The sequence below is a fragment of the Pinus tabuliformis genome, chromosome 9 (assembly GCF_031772625.1).
Source record: "Pinus tabuliformis cultivar Carrire ecotype Pingquan chromosome 9, CPIR1, whole genome shotgun sequence".
Taxonomy (NCBI): domain Eukaryota; kingdom Viridiplantae; phylum Streptophyta; class Pinopsida; order Pinales; family Pinaceae; genus Pinus; species Pinus tabuliformis.
The window spans coordinates 1,888,873,210-1,888,890,471 of record NC_142307.1 but is presented as its reverse complement, the minus strand read 5'-3'; the positions used below and the strand labels follow the sequence as shown (position 1 = coordinate 1,888,890,471).

At 37.2% G+C, this 17,262-nt stretch overlaps 1 long non-coding RNA gene and 1 pseudogene across 1 annotated transcript; both read right to left on the bottom strand.

Moving 5' to 3' along the window:
* Positions 1–12,230: 12,230 nt before the first annotated feature.
* On the bottom strand, positions 12,231–13,751 carry LOC149156477 (uncharacterized). The gene is made up of 2 exons (XR_016262262.1): positions 12,648–13,751; positions 12,231–12,555 (listed from the first exon to the last, which is right to left on the bottom strand). It is a non-coding gene; the product is annotated as an uncharacterized LOC149156477 (long non-coding RNA).
* Positions 13,752–14,166: 415 nt separating this feature from the next.
* Positions 14,167–17,262, bottom strand: part of LOC149156476 (vacuolar iron transporter homolog 3 pseudogene) — a 53,240-nt pseudogene continuing 50,144 nt past the window's right edge.

Sequence of the window (17,262 nt, the reverse complement as noted above, 5' to 3'; positions counted from 1 at the left end):
ATTTTGCACAGATTGATCTTGGTAAAATATTTGATGAAGCTCCAAAATTGACTAAGCAATTATGCACGTTTTTATTGAAAATTTCAAAAGTAAGGAGAAATGGGGGAGTATGCAATCTCGATCTTCCTCCAATTAATGTGATATCGTTTGAATCAACTTTATTCATCGCATTAGTTGGAGGTCTGCCCATGTCATGGAAAGCTTGAGAAATTACAGCAGCTAATAAAGGTGCAACTGGTACAGCATGCAATTCTTTCAGAAGTACTTTCTGCTGGTGTTTTAACTTGCTCAATTCAAAAAGAGTAATATTGGCCCTAGTCTTTTTCATGTCTTCTACGATGTTATACTCCATTTCATCCGAAACGATTAGCGTTTTAGATGGAGTTGATGTGTTGTTTGCACTGGGCTGGTTTGAGTCTCTTTAGGTGATGTTTTCTTGGCTGCGACTTTATCCTTAGTCATCAAGCTTGCGCTCTTCAGCTTAGGTGTAGGCTGAGGAGGATCAAGTTGATTTCTGTTGTGAGTACTAACCGGGAATGCCTCTTGATCCTCTTCATCTGGGAGGATGAAATCCCACATACCTTGTAACTCTACAACTTCTTCTTCATCGGTGTGTTCTTCAGTAGCATTTTCCTCTTCTTCTTCTTCTGATTCAGCATTCGAAATAGCATTAGGGGTTTGGAATCAGTTGAAGGATTTCTTTTAAAAGGCATGTATGGCTTTTTAGAGGAAGTTTCTGCCACTTGTTTCTTAATATCGACCATTTCGTTGGACATGGTCTTCAAAACTTTTTGTAATCCTTCTAAATCAAATGGATCTTTCGGCTGTTTTTTTCTTGGGATCTTCTTTGAAAGAAACCTTCTTAGATTTTCGTTCTTCCATCGCGTTTTTCTTTTCTAGGGCCGTAATACGTTTCTCTACTGCTATCGCTTCTTTCATATTTTCAACTAAGGTTGTTTTGTTAGCCCTATCAACAAAAATCACTAAGTTTGATGGTAAAGCGGTAATGTACCATTCATTTCGCACTTCTTCACTACGCTAAGAAGCAGTAGGTATTTTGTTTAAGATTTTATTGAAACATAGATTGAAATCTTTGATGGGTTCTCTTGACTCAGCCCTAAGGTTAGACAAGTTATTGATCAGTGTCGCTGTAGACCTGTCATCACCAAACTTGGTTAGAAATTGTTCTTGGAAGATGTCCCAACTAGTAATAGATCCAGATGGTAATGAAAAATACCATGATCCGGTTGTTCCTTGCAGAGTATAAGGAAAAAGTCGAACAACAGCATCTTCATTAATAACTCCATTGAGATTTATGGATAACATAAAGTTATTTGTATGTTCTTCCGCTAGCATGCCTGCGTCAGGACTAAACTTAGGCAACCATTTTTTAGGATGGGCCGGTAACTGACTCAAGGGTGCAGGGATTAGGATTGCCCCTGGGTTATTCCATGGAGTTTGGGCCATTGCTGAACTACTAACAGAGGAAAGTGGAGAAGATGATCCTTGCAGTTGAGAAGATGGGAATACTACGACTCCAGATGGTTGAGAGGAAGTTGGAAAAGTTCCAGTAAGTTGATGGACAATGATCTGAAGTGAAGGAGTGGATGGTTGACTTCGCGGTGAAAAGGTTGAGATGGATGATGATGATGAAAGAGTCTCACTATCGGATCCTTTAGGAGACTTCCTTGCTCTCTTCTTAGTAGCTAGAGGTAATTCGGTTGGTTGAACACCAAACTTTTCGCTCTTTAACTTGGTAAGAGGATGAGCAGGGCTATATTGCGAAGTCACACTGCCTTGAGATTTATCAGATTTTTGAGGATATATTGAAAATCGCTGAAGTTTGTGAATAAAAGATTCAACTTTAGGAGGTTCAATAGTAGATTGTTCTGAAAAGTCAAGGTTTGTAGCAGTGGTTGTTGCTCCAGCGACTTCTGACTCTGGATTTAAAAATTCTAAATGCAATGGTGAGGGTGATTTACTCTCAGAATGGTATTTAGATTTCGATTTGCTTGCCATTCACAGTTCGGGGCCCTCCTAGCGCCAAATATGTTGAAACCCCGAAAATCGGGTCTACAACAAAGGGGATACCCACCCAATCCGGATCTTGGTTGGCAGCGCCTTTTCCGTTTGGTATAGCGAGTCCCACCAGGGATATGGGACCAGTTTCCCAATTTAATTGTGTGTGAGAGAAAGATTGATATTTCTGATCTAACAGTTTCTAAATGGAATACTTCTACTCTAATTCTAATCTAATAATAAGGAAATGATATTCTAATAAGCAGAAATATGTAAATCTACACTAACCCGGGGTGTAATCTATCTTTTATGCGATCTAAAATGATTTCAAATAACAACTGGTAATAAAGATCATTCAACTGTTATGAGAAAATAATTCAATAAGGATGAACCACTTCGTATAAAAAGTTAGACGAAACAGTGGTGAAAAACATATCGCATAATAAGCTATTCATACACTAAAGCATAAATAAATAGCTATCACCGTACAAAAGTGCCAAATGATAACTCAAAGATTCATACATCAATATATAAATAATTGAACATGAAAATAACTTTAACATAGGCATAAATAGTTAAGAGATAGAAATACCATTTATAACTAGTCCTACTCATCAGCGTCAAGCGATAACGATTTCTCTCTTCTTGATCAAATATCCACTAAGAGTACAAAAGTGCAACATCAGTAGCAGATATCAAATGCAAACATCAATAAATCTTGTTTCATTCATTCATCAAAACCTCCTCAAAGGGTACAGAAGTGCATGTTCTGGGGATAAGTTTTTGATAAATTTCAAGACCCTTCTCTAAATGCATGAGAAGGATTTAAATACTATTAACTAAATTTAAAGATAAATTATTACAAAAATGTAGGATGCGGTTTAAATGACCGTCCTCTTTTCAGAAAAATAAAACTAAAAATGAATGTAAAATTAAAACTACTTCTGTATCTCGTCCTTGAAATCGCACGCATGCAGCGTCTGTTTGAGAAGAGTCGGCTGGCCGACTTTCGCTTTTAGCTGAGCTGAGAAAACATAATCGACAAGAGTTGGCGCCATCTTTTCGGCCGAATTGATGATACACTTTAAGAGTCATCCATTGGCTATGTGGCTTTACCAAGTAAGCCCAGTAATAATCCCAGTTTAACTTGGTTAACCCTTGAATCGCTTCTGCCTTTTCTTTTGCCTTATGCTTCCAATATGTTTCTATTGTTGCTTTCTTGCAATTTTCAGGGCTTGCAGGTGACTGGGCAATTCGCAACGTTCCTTTTTGAGAAAATTTTCTCAACGATGCGCAATTAGCGCTCGCTGCCTCCGTTTCTTGATCCGGATTTTCTTGATGCGTTTTTCGCCTCTTGTGCTTTTTCCTTCCAGCGAATATAAAGTTCCAAATTTGTAAAAATAATAATTCCGTAAGCTCTTGACCCTGAGTCTTAAACTGTATATTTCTGATATCAATGCTATCCAGTATCCACTTGACCATGTCCATGTATGGGAGAATTTTAGGTCTTGCTGCTATCTGGTACAAGAATGAGCAAGCTAGCTCTATGATGGATGCCTCTGAAGAATTATTTGAGCCCGCAGTAGCAGCGACTGCCATTACTCTTGGATTCTCCTCTTCACGCAGATTATACATGCCTTCCCACGTAGCAATTCTTGCGTCTCTATTACGGGCCGTGTCTGTATATAAGGGCGCCATTTCCTTTTCTTCAGAGCTCGGAGCTTTGCTTTTCTTTCCCATTTTAACCTGCGTATTGCTTTGTATCGTCCTCTGTTCTCCGTTCCTGTAATTCACAAGTGAACTGAAAATAATGACAAGGAAGGGTGATGGGAAAGTTTTTAAATGCTGAAGACACATCAAATATACCACCTTACATGAGATGATTTTTCGATAAGCACGAACCATATTCCATTAATAACTGGCAACTACCTCATTTATTAGCATTAAAGTTCATAACCAGGTGTCAGCTTATGGAAAATACTTTTCTTGAATAACGAGCCCGAAAGATCTGCGATGAAGCGATTTTGCGATTTGCTTTGCAATATCGCAGATCGCAATATCGCGGAATGACAACGTCGCAGAATCATAACATCACAAAATTGGTCGCTCGTGACATCGCATTATCGCATTGTCGCTGTATCGTGAAATCGCGCAATATCGCAGATCGCAGAAACGTTATATATGATAAACTTTGTTAACTCGTTTTCTGCGACATACGATTTGCGATTGACGTCATCGCATATCGGCAAATTAAAGTGTTTCAATGTAAATTGTGTTGTATGCGATGCGATATTTTATTATCGCATATCGTGATCTCGCAATATTGGAATTCGGTTTGTAAGGTGGTTTCCCGTTATCTTTTTTGCGATGCGATATTCCTAAGGAAAGATTTGTGTCTTACCTTATCATAAAACTTAGATTTTTTTAGATTTTGCAAGGGGGTTTCCTACGCTTATGATGATAAGTTTATTCGAAAAGGAAATTTAAGCACTACTTTGATTTTTTAAATTTTTAACTAAGGGTCCCCACTTATTTAGCATTAGGAATAACACTAAATAAAAAGGGGGTTGTTGTTGGCCACAATAGGAAGCTACCCTAGTTTCCCGAGCACCTTATGGAATGAGCATTCCGGAGCTAGCAAAATTAAAAATGCAGCGTCAAGAGTTACTTGATAAAAAGTATATCCGTCCCAGTGTGTCCCCTTGGAGAGCTCCGATATTTTTTGTTAAAAACAAGTACGGGACCTTGCGCATGTGCATGGATTACCATCAGCTAAATAAGCCAACCATTAAGAACAAATACCCCCTCCCTCATATAGATGAGTTATTTGACTAGGTGAAAGGTGTGACCATGTTCTCAAAAATCGATCTCCGTTCTAGATATCATCAAATCAAGATAAAGGAGGAGGATATTGCAAAAACTTCGTTCAGAACCCGTTATGAACATTATGAATTCGTAGTTTTACCGTTTGGGTTAATGAATACCCCAGCCAACTTCATGTGTCTCATGAATAGTATATTCTGTCAGTTCTTAGACAAGTTTGTATTAATCTTTATTGATGACATATTGATCTACTCTCGGAACATAGAAAAATATAAGGAACATCTCCATATTGTTCTGCAAGTCCTAAGACAACACCAACTCTACACCAAGTACATTAAATGTGATTTCTTTAAAGAGAAGATCCAGTGCTTGGGACATGTCATCAGTAAGGATGGAATCATAGTAGACCAAGAAAAAATAAGAAATATCATGGAATGGCCAGTACCGCAAGATGTAGCTGACATAAGATCATTCATGGGCTTAGCGGGCTACTATCAAAGATTTGTGTAAGGTTTTTCCAGAGTAGCATATCCTATTACCTCTCTGCAAAAGAAAGGAAAGGCCTTCCGATGGACCCCCGATTGTCAAAGGATCTTTGATCATCTCAAACACTTACCATCGCACCCATTTTGAGCATTGTTGATCCCAACAAAGAGTACGTGGTTTGTACCGATGCTAGCAAAAAAGGTGTAGGTGGCGTATTAATGCAAGAAGGCAAAGTGGTTGCCTACGAGTCAAGGAAGCGTAAAGAATACAAAAAAAAATATTCCACATATGACTTGGAGCTAATAACAATAATTCATGCCTTAAAGATGTGGCGGCGTTGAAATTTCTGTTGATGACTGATCACCATAGTCTAATTAATTATTTCAAACAACCCACTTTAAATGCTAGGCAAGCTTGTTGAGCGGATTTCCTAAATGAATTCGATTTCGAAATCAAACATTTGAAAGGAATGAAAAATCGAGTGGTAGATGCTTTAAATCAAAAGGTAAATTTTTTATATGAAATTTCTTTTAGTGAATCACGAACTACTTTTTTTAAGCAGATTCATGAAACAACCATGCAAGATTCCTTACATAAAATTTTATAGCAGCAAGCAAAAGTTCCAAACAACCATGAACATCAATTGGGTTATGAAATAAATACAAAGGACTTGTTGATTTATAGGAAAAGGATTTATGTGTCTAACCAGAAACATCTTCAAAATTTAATTTTAGATGAATATCATAAGATTCTTTATGCCGACCACCTCGGATACCAAAAAATGATTTCTGCCAAGGAAGGAATTTTTTTGGCCTAGTTTGAAGAAGGAGGTAGCTGAATATTTAACCAGATGTTTGGAATGCCAACAAGTAAAAGCTAAGCATCAACACCTAGCGGGATTACTCCACCCTCTGCCTATCCCTGAATGGAAATGGGAAACCATATCCTTCGATTACATTGCCAGAATGCCTAAGTCCAAAAAACAAAATGGCTCCATCATAGTGGTGGTCGACAAATTGAGCAATTCTGCTTATTTCATACTTGTCCAGTGAATGCATAAAGCGGTACAGATTGCTAATATTTTCATGCAAAACATTTTCAAATTACATGGAATCCCTAAGATGATCATTTCAGACCGAGATGTAAAATTTACATCAACCTTCTAGAAGGCCCTTTTTGAGGGATTGGGTACACAACTGCACTTCAGCACTGCATATCATCCTCAAACAAATGGGTAGACTGAACGAGTAAATCAAGTTGTTGAAGACATGCTGTAATCTTACGTAATGCAACAACCAACTAAATGGGAGGACTACCTATACTTGGTAGAATTTGCCTATAACAATGGATACCATGCATCCTTACAGATGAGTCCCTTTGAGGTATTATACAGGCATAAGTGCAGGACACCCTTGAGCTGGAGTGGTCCAAAGGATAAGTTGATGCTAGGGCCAGACATGTTAGAAGAAATGGAAGAAATGGTGAGAAAGGTTTGGGTCAATTTAAAAGCTACTCAAGACCAGAAAAAGAACTTTTATGATCGAAAGAGGAGCTTCCGAGAATTCCAAGTAGGAGACCATATTTACATTTGAATATGAGCTAAGAAAAGCACCTTGCATTGGTCCAAATGTGCTAAGTTAGCACCCCAATTCTACGGGCTTTCGAGATTCTAGCTCGAATCAGACTAGTGGCTTACCAACTTGCCTTACCTAGTCACATTCGTATACGCAATGTTTTTCATGTTCCTCTACCTAAAAAGTATGTTTATGATGCTAAACACGTAATCAAATGGCAAAACATTCAACTAAAATACCTACATATATATAATGCTTTTTTTAGAATTATTAAAACATTTTGGCTAATGAATTAACTCATTTTGTTGTTATGTTTAAGTCGAACCAGAAGGCGAGTTCCTGGTCGAACGTATGGTTATACTATGTCAGAGAGAAGTAACGTTGCGGAAACGAGTTATCACCCAGGGTAAAGTGCTATGGCAGCACTATGCGCTGGAAGAGGCGACTTCGGAAGATGAGCAAGTTATGAAAGAAAACTTTCTGAAACTATTTTAAGAAGAAAAACATCAGGACGATGTTCCATTTTAGGAGGGGAAAATGTAATATCCCCAATTATTGTGAATATTCATTTTACTACAAACAAACTGTTATTATTTTTAAACTATAAACTATTTTAAATTCAGTTTTGGGAAAAAGTGAATTTTGCAGTTGCTAGTAAACACTGTTTTACTTGTTAATTAGTTATGAGACAGTTATTTGTTCCTAAACTAAATTCTTGAGTATTTTTACTCGAGGATCAAGAGGATTAGGTATCTGAGATCAGGATGAAAAAGGCAAAGTTGTGTTGAAGGGTCAGGCAGTGTGTGATAGCTACATCTGGTTGAGACCAGATAGCTGCGAAAGACAAGGATCTTGAAGGAGAGAAGAAGTTCCTGGAGTCAGGAATATCTTGGGGAAAGACTACTGACGTGTAGTCTCAAGGTTGGGAGGAAAAAGCTTTGATCAGGTTTGGGTGCTGATCAATTTTAGTATACTGTGCATGCCAGATAAGTAAGTAAATGCGTTATATTGAAACCTATGATAATCTTTCATAAGCTAGATTAGGCATTCTATGAGAGAAGGTTAGATTAAGAAAAGTTATATAAAAGTTTATTAGTAATTATTTCTATTTAGTAGTTGGTAGTTCCAACTCTAGTTAAATAATAGATTCAAGCGAAAATAACCAATCCTTCTATACTTTCCAGAACAACTTTTTCTTCTTTCAGAAGGCTATATATATATATATATATATATATGCAAAATCCAACCCTTAATATATAATAGAGAGAAAATGACCATATTTCACACACAGTCGAAGTATAGACATTTCAGATCAAAAGATTTAGCATACAGTCTTCCAAATGGAATGTCAGACAAAACTATGAGTATGTTATAATTATTAACTTGAGAAATTGTTCAGAGCATAAAGCTTAAAACATCCTGTAAACAACATAGCAGCCCATTTCATCACCAGAGCAAAAGAGGGTTTTTCCCCTAAAATCTATTAAACCAGAGGTGGTCGACTTCTCGGCTCTTACAACCTTTCATGAGCCAAAAATCATCTCCCTGATAAGGGTTGGAGTTAAATTAACAAAAATATGATGATAGCTTCAAAACTTTTCAGTGAAACTTCCCTAAAACACAGAGGGCATCGGTAGCAGAACACCCTCTCCATAAAACCCTGAAGTAGAAAACTCATGTACCCTTAAGAAATTCAAACATTTGGCTCTGCACACAGACAAACTGAGCCTCAGCTAACCCCTCAAGAGCCATCATTTTACCTGCAAGACAAATCCTCCACCAAGCGGAAGGAATGACAGAGGTTATCAATCAAATTTATAAACCAAAAATTAAATCAATGAGCTGAAAGAACTGTACAGGGAAAGGCAAAAGAAATTTCCAAGGATTACCTGAGCCAGATCGAGTATCAAACCCTCCTTTACGCCTGTGGTCGAGCAACGAAGACCGAGAGCCCGTAATAACTACTGAAGGAGCCACAATAGTTTAGCAGGGTATTCATGGCGGCAACCAGCAAGAATAAAGCAAAGATAACAAGTTAACTGCACGCAGAGGGCAGAGGTATTCACCTACGCCTCGAAGGCTCCATACAAAATCAACTAAAACCCTCCATCGGGGAAGAACAATGAGAATGAAGCATAGACTACACCGGATGCATAGAATTTCAAAACCCTCTCCCACCATCCGATCACGACAACAACTAGACATCACTGAAGCAAGGCGAATCCCAAGGTCAACGACATAGTAGAACCACATTAAAGTTTTCCAACGAGCCACCTCACCAATTGGGCCATCACACAAGCTGAACGTTAATACAACTGTAAGGAGGCCGTAGTGGTAGCTTAAATGTGCAACGACGGAATGGCATATAAACACTGCCAAACCATAAAGTTCACCTTAGGCCGAATACTGTGTCAGCAAAAATGCTTGACTCACATCAGTTTAACAAGCCTGTAATGTTAATGCATTAACCTCTGAACATCATGAATTAGTATAAAGACCTTAGTTGACTCGCATCAGTTTAACAAGCCTATAATGTTAATGCATTAACCTCTGAACATCATGAATTAGTATAAAGGCCTTAGTTGATAGGTATTGTTGGACTAATCAATTCAATCCTTTCACATATGATTATTTCAATTATTGTAATATGCAAAATCTATTGGAAATCATAACATAAATGTTAACCATTGATTTTTACTTGGTAAAAGTATTAAATAAAAGTATTAAATAAAAAAATGCATAAATAATTTTTTGTTACATAAATATGGATGTGTTACATGTATAATATGTGTATGAGCATGAGCAAAATATTAAATAATACTAGACAATTTTAATAGATATTAATAACATAAATATGGATGTGTTACATGTACAATATGTGTATTAGCAGAATATTAAATAATACTAAACAATTTTAATAGTAGATATTAATAAATAAATTCTACGGATTTTTTTTATTTGGACCTCATCCAAATATATCTCTACTACCCACTTTACTTAATACATGTTCATGGACTTTATCTTTGAAAAACACATTATTTGCTATTTACTCCAAAATTTAATGCTAAATTTTTTTAAATGTAGCATGCATTTTTTTATTTTTAAATCTCAATAGATATTAATAAATGAATTCTACGGATTCTTTCTTATTCCAAAATTTCCTCCTAAATGATACATAATACATATTTATGGAATTTATCTTTGAAAAAAACATTATTGGCTGTTATTCCAAAATTTCCTCCTAAATTTTTTAAAATGCAGGATGCATTTTTTTTCATTTTTAAATCTCTTTTTTGATCATCATCATAATGGAGAACCATGTCTTAATTAACCTAAAGAGATCCCAATATATACAAACGACAGAGAGTTCAGAGAGTTCTTATTATATATACAAACGACAGAGAGTTCAGAGAGTTCTTATTATAGAGAGTTCTTATTATAGAAGTTGTGATATCCCCGTAAATATGAATATTCTTTTATTTTTACTGCATTTAAAACAAACTGGTAAATTGATTTAAAAGTTTTGGTTAATGAATAGAACTTCTGTTTTAAATTATTTAAAAGAAAACACCGTGCTGGAAATTTGACAAGAAAGTGATTTTTAATCAAATTCATAAGAAAAACACTCGTCAAGAGTGATTTTTAATATAATTCATGAGAAAACCCCTGTCAAGAGGTGATGAGTGTCAAGAGGTGACGAAAAAAGATCGAGAGGACGGGGGATCTGAGATGAGGGGATATACGAGAAAAGAAACCCTAGAAAGGAAAGAATGGTACTGTGCTGTAAGGACAGGCGGGAACATGAGTAGTTAAGTTTGGTTAGGACCAGATAAAGGAACATGAGTAGTTGAGTCTGGTTAGGATCAAATAAAGGAACATGAGTAGTTACAGTGTAAGGATAGGCAGGAACATGAGTAGTTAAGTCTGGTTAGGACCAGATAAAGGAACATGAGTAGTTAAGTCTGGTTAGGACCAGATAACTACAACTGATCAAGTTTAGCTTCTGGAAGGAAGACCCGACCCGGAAAAGGGCAGCTCCGGGGAGACAGAGGCGCTGTGGCGTAAGTCGTAAGTCTCAAGGTTGGGAGGCAAGTCGAGTTAACGAATTTTGAATAATCAGATAACCAGAAAGAAGACCCGGCTGTGGCGTAAGACCCGGCTGTGGCGTAAGTCTCAAGGTTGGGAGGCATTAAGTCTCAAGGTTGGGAGGCAAGTCGAATTAACGAATTCTGAATGATGAGATAACCAGAAGGAAGACCCGACCCGGAAACGGGCAGCTCGGGGGGAGACAAAGGGGCAGCTCAGGGGGAGACAAAGGCGCTGTGGCGTAGGTCTCGTAGGTCCTAACTGTGGCGTAGGTCTCGTAGGTCTCAAGGTTGGGAGGCAAATCGAGTTAACGAATTCTCAATGATCAGATAACCAGATAAGTAATATTCTGGAAGAGTATCCTGTTTAGTGTTAATAGATTTGTATGAGACATTGATTTGTCTTAATTTTGTCAGAGTTAAATTATGACTGTAGACAGTAATTTTAATTGATTACACTAGGTCGGCTTGTATATATGAATTTCATTAAATTATTCTTAAAGCACTTAGTATGTAAAAATCTGGGCGAACATCCAATTTTCTGTAGGCTATATCATAAGATTAAAAGCAACTCCAATGGTAAATTTTGTACACTTTAGCACAAGAAAGGAAACTATAAAACAACGCTGTTATTTCTGAAAAGGTAAAGTTTTACCCATCATAGGAAGGTAATTAATTACAAGGCGAAAGGTATACAGTTTTCCAGATTTTGAATGTAGTAAGCTAAGCCTAAGATTTGACAATTCCCATTAGAAAACAAGTAATAATGCACCAACTAAAGAGTTGGAAACAAGAGAACCAAGCTACATAAATCATTAGCAGTAAAGAAGAAAAACACGGAAATTCCAGCCACCTACAAGCTTTAGAGATATGTGATATATGTGTGCCTCTGTAACTTTTAAACACAAAAAGGGGAAAACAGAGCACAAACGACCATACCTTAATTACAGACTAAACCCTAATTCAAGAAATTAAAATAGGAAGACTGTACCTCTTGAAGAATTCTCATACAATTACAACATTGCAAGAGAGCTCTTGGATGAGCAATTCCATAATTCTATAGCATATATCATGAAAGAAATATTTACAAGTATAAAAGAAATTCCATCAAATGCGTAGGAAGAATTTGCGCTTTTATATTGACAGTAATAGACTACCAAGAGAGAGTTCCTCGTCTCCTCTAAAGAAAGAAAAACAGTGACTGTGAATAGAAGCGAGCACATCTACTAACCGAATACGACCCTTAACCTTTTGGGTATGGTCGTCCAGACTTCAAAGAACCCAGGGTTTACACTTACGCAGAAAAAGCTGCAACTGAACAAACCCTCATCGCCACCCTAGCCAGGGTGGACCCGAGAGCCTCATAAAAGAGGGTTCTCATAACTAACAAGTAAAACAAGCAAGGCTTCTCTAAGAAATTTTACGACTAATCGAGTAATACACTCAAACCGCCAAGAAAACAAAACAAGAACTGGAACCGAGCACACCTCATACCCGGATAAGGCCGAGAGATAGCTTGGGAAATTCACCCGCCGGGCAGAAGCCTCCTGGGTCAAAGCCCTCAAACCCTGGCAGAAACAATAGGAAGTAGAAGTGAGGGTTTAACAAAACAAAACAAATTGAACACCTGAAAAACATAGGAAATTCTGCTAACTCATACCTGGGGAGCTGTCGGGCAATTTCGGTCTGTCGTAGCTCTTCTCCGGCACGCAATGTCCCACTTCCACCATATCAGAGTCTGTTGCCAACACAAAGAAAAAGGAAACGGTGAGAATGGCGAGGATTCACCAGCCTAGCTGTTCCTTCCGAGACTCAACAGAATGAAAGCGCTGAGAGTTGCTCACTGAGAACCTTATGTCGGAAGATGGAGCTAGAGCACTCGAAAATACCCTCTGCAAGAGGTGAAAGCAGAAACCCTCCACAGCAAAATGTCAACAGGAAAAACCCCAACTCGCCCCTGATTTCGACTTAACATCTCTGCCACCACGATTTCGACTTAACATCTCTGCCACCACCGTCGGATGTCCAGCTGCAGCGAGGACCGTAGATTTTGGCTCAGTCAACCAAGCGGTGATCTGCCAGCTGTAGACTCTATCGAACCCTCGCGAAGGAATGGCCCCGGATCCCTAGGCACGTGGCCAGGCCAACTTAATGGCAAACAAAGGGATAAGGGAATGGTACAATGGAAGAAGATATGATGAATATGCATTTAATCAGACTTATTTCCGCAAGCTGAAGGCATTAAGACATAGCCGTGGATAGCTTTTCCTATTTTCACCTCTGTAGGTTTATAACTTCCACCTCTGTAGGTTTATAAATGTCCTTTGATATGGGAAATACCGCGAACCCTCTGAGTGATAGCACACGAACTCTCTGAGTGACAGCACGCGAACCAATAAATGGAGTGGAGAGAGAACTATCAATATTTTCCCGAACCAATAAATGGAGTGGAGAGAGAACCATCATTTATAAACTTATAGAGGTGGAAATAGGAAAAACTGCCGTGGATACATTTAAGTTCAACCAAACCTTTATACAATAAACATGGCATAGCGACCACTTTTACAGTTCTAAGGTTACAAAGAATATTTAACCATACAGAGGAAAGAAAATATTTAAATACTCTGAGCTTAATGTATCTAAACCGCAATGATATTTATGTGATTGCTTGATTTCATAATTGATGATGGTAAGCATCTTTATTTTTGAATAGTAAAACAAAAATATATATTTCGTCTACTTAGTGAATTTTTTTAATTATGGGTGTGTGTCAGAAGTGCCAGTGAATTCCCAGACACCTAAGTGGAACGTTCAGGTCATGGGAAGGAATGATACAAAACATCGATTCATTTTGACAGGAAATCGAGGAAGCATAAAGGAAAGGCATGGATACCCTAATTTTTACCATTTTACTGTCGTTTCATTTTTAACTTTGTTTACCCTAAGGGCGTCAACGCTTTTTATTCTTAATTTTTAGATATAAATATTTTTAATAGAATAGCTTATATGAACAACTACGAATAAACTTACACGAAAACATTATCTGGAAAAAAAAAATTCCAACATAACCTTAATCCCCATATCCCTAATGGTAAAAATACCGAAATGTAATAAAAGGAAATAGCGTAAAAGTTCCAACAATTTGAAGAATTACTTGAGCCATGAGGAATAAACCGCAATAGTGAAATTTCAATCCACCCAGACAATCGCCTTTTAGCTGAGTAGAAAAATTTCATCCATAACAACATATGATTTAAGCTACAGACAAATGACTACAATCCTTGCAGACATGATTTATTGTACGATTTAAAATGTAAATTTCAGAATAATTAGGAGCAGTTGAAAATAATTCTAACCTGCTATAGCTGCAAAGATCTTGAGTAATCCGTAGGTTATTAACATGGCCATCCACCATCCTATCAGTACTCTCAGAGTTCCTTTTACCAAGGGAGAGCGGCCATAGTAAGCTCCGATTGCACCAAAAGCCACAAGGGTCGCGCTGGATACGAATGCCAGCACTCCAACTCTAAGGGCGTAACAGGATATAAATACTGCTGAGAGTAAGGACACCGGTCCTCGCACAGAAAATGCGAAGGCAAATGGAAGGGCTGCCTGCAACGGGTTGGGCAGACTTTCATCCCCAATAGGGTTTCCTAGGTTGTTTGTTCTTATTTTCATGGTAGAGACTTCTACATCACGTTGAGCAGACACAGAAACAAATTCCCCAATCACCATACTGCAAGCTACTGCCACCAGGGATGCCAAGCCTGTTACAGCCATAGTCTTTGCATTTGATTGGACTGCTCCCACTCCTACCATTAACGATGCCGTGGTCACCAATTCATCGTTGGCTCCCAGCACAGCAGCCCAAATCCACTGCCCTCTTTTCTGGGAATTATCTCTACTTTTTCCATCTTTCTCCGTCCTTCCGGTCCACTTACGAAGTGGTATGTTTATAATGCTAACATCTAATTGTTGAGGAGATGGGGATAATTCTATAACCTCCCCGTTCATTATTGTAGAATTGGCATCTCTGGCCGCCATTTCCAAATGAAATGGTGACTTCTCTGTCAGATGATCAAGGAAAACAAAGCAAACGGTGACAGCAATGTAGATGTGCCCTTCCGTCAACGTGTGTGATAAGCGTGTTTTCGTCTATTTTGGCAATTTTGCTGTTATTAAATTAGATTTCAATGTGAATGTGATGATTCTCGGCATCTATGTTTGCATGCGTAGTGAATAAGGCAGAGTCACGACTCACGACCTACATACATTTCATTTTCACAAGAACGCCGATCTGCCATAGGCATGCTAACTTTCATCACTATACAGAAGAAGCGGGATCACAAAATCGACGGCGAATTTAGCGTAACATCAAAATTTTATATTCTTAGAGCCATGCGGAACATGTCTTCAGAGTTGAGTATTGGTATTCCATTATTAGTTTACACCCACACAATTTATTTTGTGAAATTTGACTTTCTAGATGTATATTAAATATTTTGAAGCTTAAGAGAAAAATTAAGGTTTATAGGCCTTCTAAACCCTACCTCTTAATCTTTCCATTGAAAGAATTATGATGCATTTAAGAATTTTATTCTTATTCGAATTCAAGCTTCTGTGATCTATATCATAATGTATAAAATGTTTTTTCGGAATAAATCACATTGAACATTTTGGTCAACCCATTTCGAACCAACAATGTGGTTCATTTTCAGGACACAATGAAGAAGCAGATCTAGGAAGAGGGTTAAATAGGGAGAGAGGTCAACCTAACAGCTAGAAAAATGGCTATATTTGACTAGAGGAGGTAAAGGGAAAATTTTAATATTATTTAAATAGATTTAATTATTTTAATAATTGTTTATTTAATCAATATATATTAAAGCCAACTTATTAACCCAATGTTTATATTTGACTAGAGTTTTGATAATATTAATAAATTTATAAAAGGGTTTTATTTATCTTATTAATTAATTAATATAACAACCATTATTATTATTTTGTTACTGTTTCTCATATTTTTTTCATTTTTAGATATTAAATTTTAGTGTTACTAAATATTAATACTAATAGATATCAACTTTCATATTACTAAATACTAATGATATTAAAATTGATAATATTCTTATTCTTAAATTAGATAAAGCAACACCACCATCGTCATGAATTCAACAGATTATGAATATAAGCTCCTTGAAATTGTATCTTCCTCTCTTTATAAATAGCTTGCTACAAACCCTATCAATTCAATTATTTCCATTTTCATTAAAATGCTATCAAATCTTCCTCTTTTCCTCACCCCCAATTCAAAATTGTCTTATCTCGTCCCACCCTATAAATTTTACAATCTAGGAGCAATTCAAAATTCATAAGAAAGGCATTCCCCTTAGGCTCATAGTCAGTGCCATTTGAGCATCTAAGCACACACTCTCTTAGTTTCTTGTTGATAAGTTTCAACCATTCATTTGAAACTCCCCTTTTTTCATTAAGGACTCAACCCATTTTAATCAAAAGTCCTCACCTTCGCCTCAATTCCAATGACATCATGGTCAACTTTGATGTGGTATACCTATTCACAAAAATCCCTGTACTTGAAACCCTCAATTTAATCTCCATCCTTGTTGATCCTAAAATCCCTAGCCTCATAAAAATTTGCCTCAACTACACTTTATTATCCTTTTGTGGCACGTGTTACAAAAAAATTGAAGACACTCAAATGGGATCCTCACTATCTCCATTGATCGAAAATATTTTCATGGATCATTTTGAATTTAAAGCAATCAAATCTTCGCACCTCAAGACAAAATGTTGGAAATTGTGGACGATATCATTGTAATATGATCTCATGGGATTCATGCCCTCCATGGCTTCTTGAACTACCTCAAGAACTTGTCCCCTCACATCCAATTTACTATGGGATCAGAAGAAAACTCTTCTTTACCTTTTTTGGATGTGTTGCTTTCCTGTGGTCGTGATGGTTCACTTTTTCATCAAGTGTTCCACAAAAATTCCGACATTGAATGTAACCTTCATTCCTACTCCAATCACCATCTAGCCCAAAAATATGCCATCCTAAAACCACTATTTTCCACAGCTATTCGCATCTTTTATCCCAATCTCGTGTCTAAAGAAAAATACCATCTCTTTAAAGCCTTTAAAAATATATAAATAAATAAAAATAATGGTTATTCCTCCAACCAAATAAATAAGGCTTACCGAGTATCTCAACTCCCTTCCTCTAAGCAACCTCCAACACTCCCCCCAAAAGATAT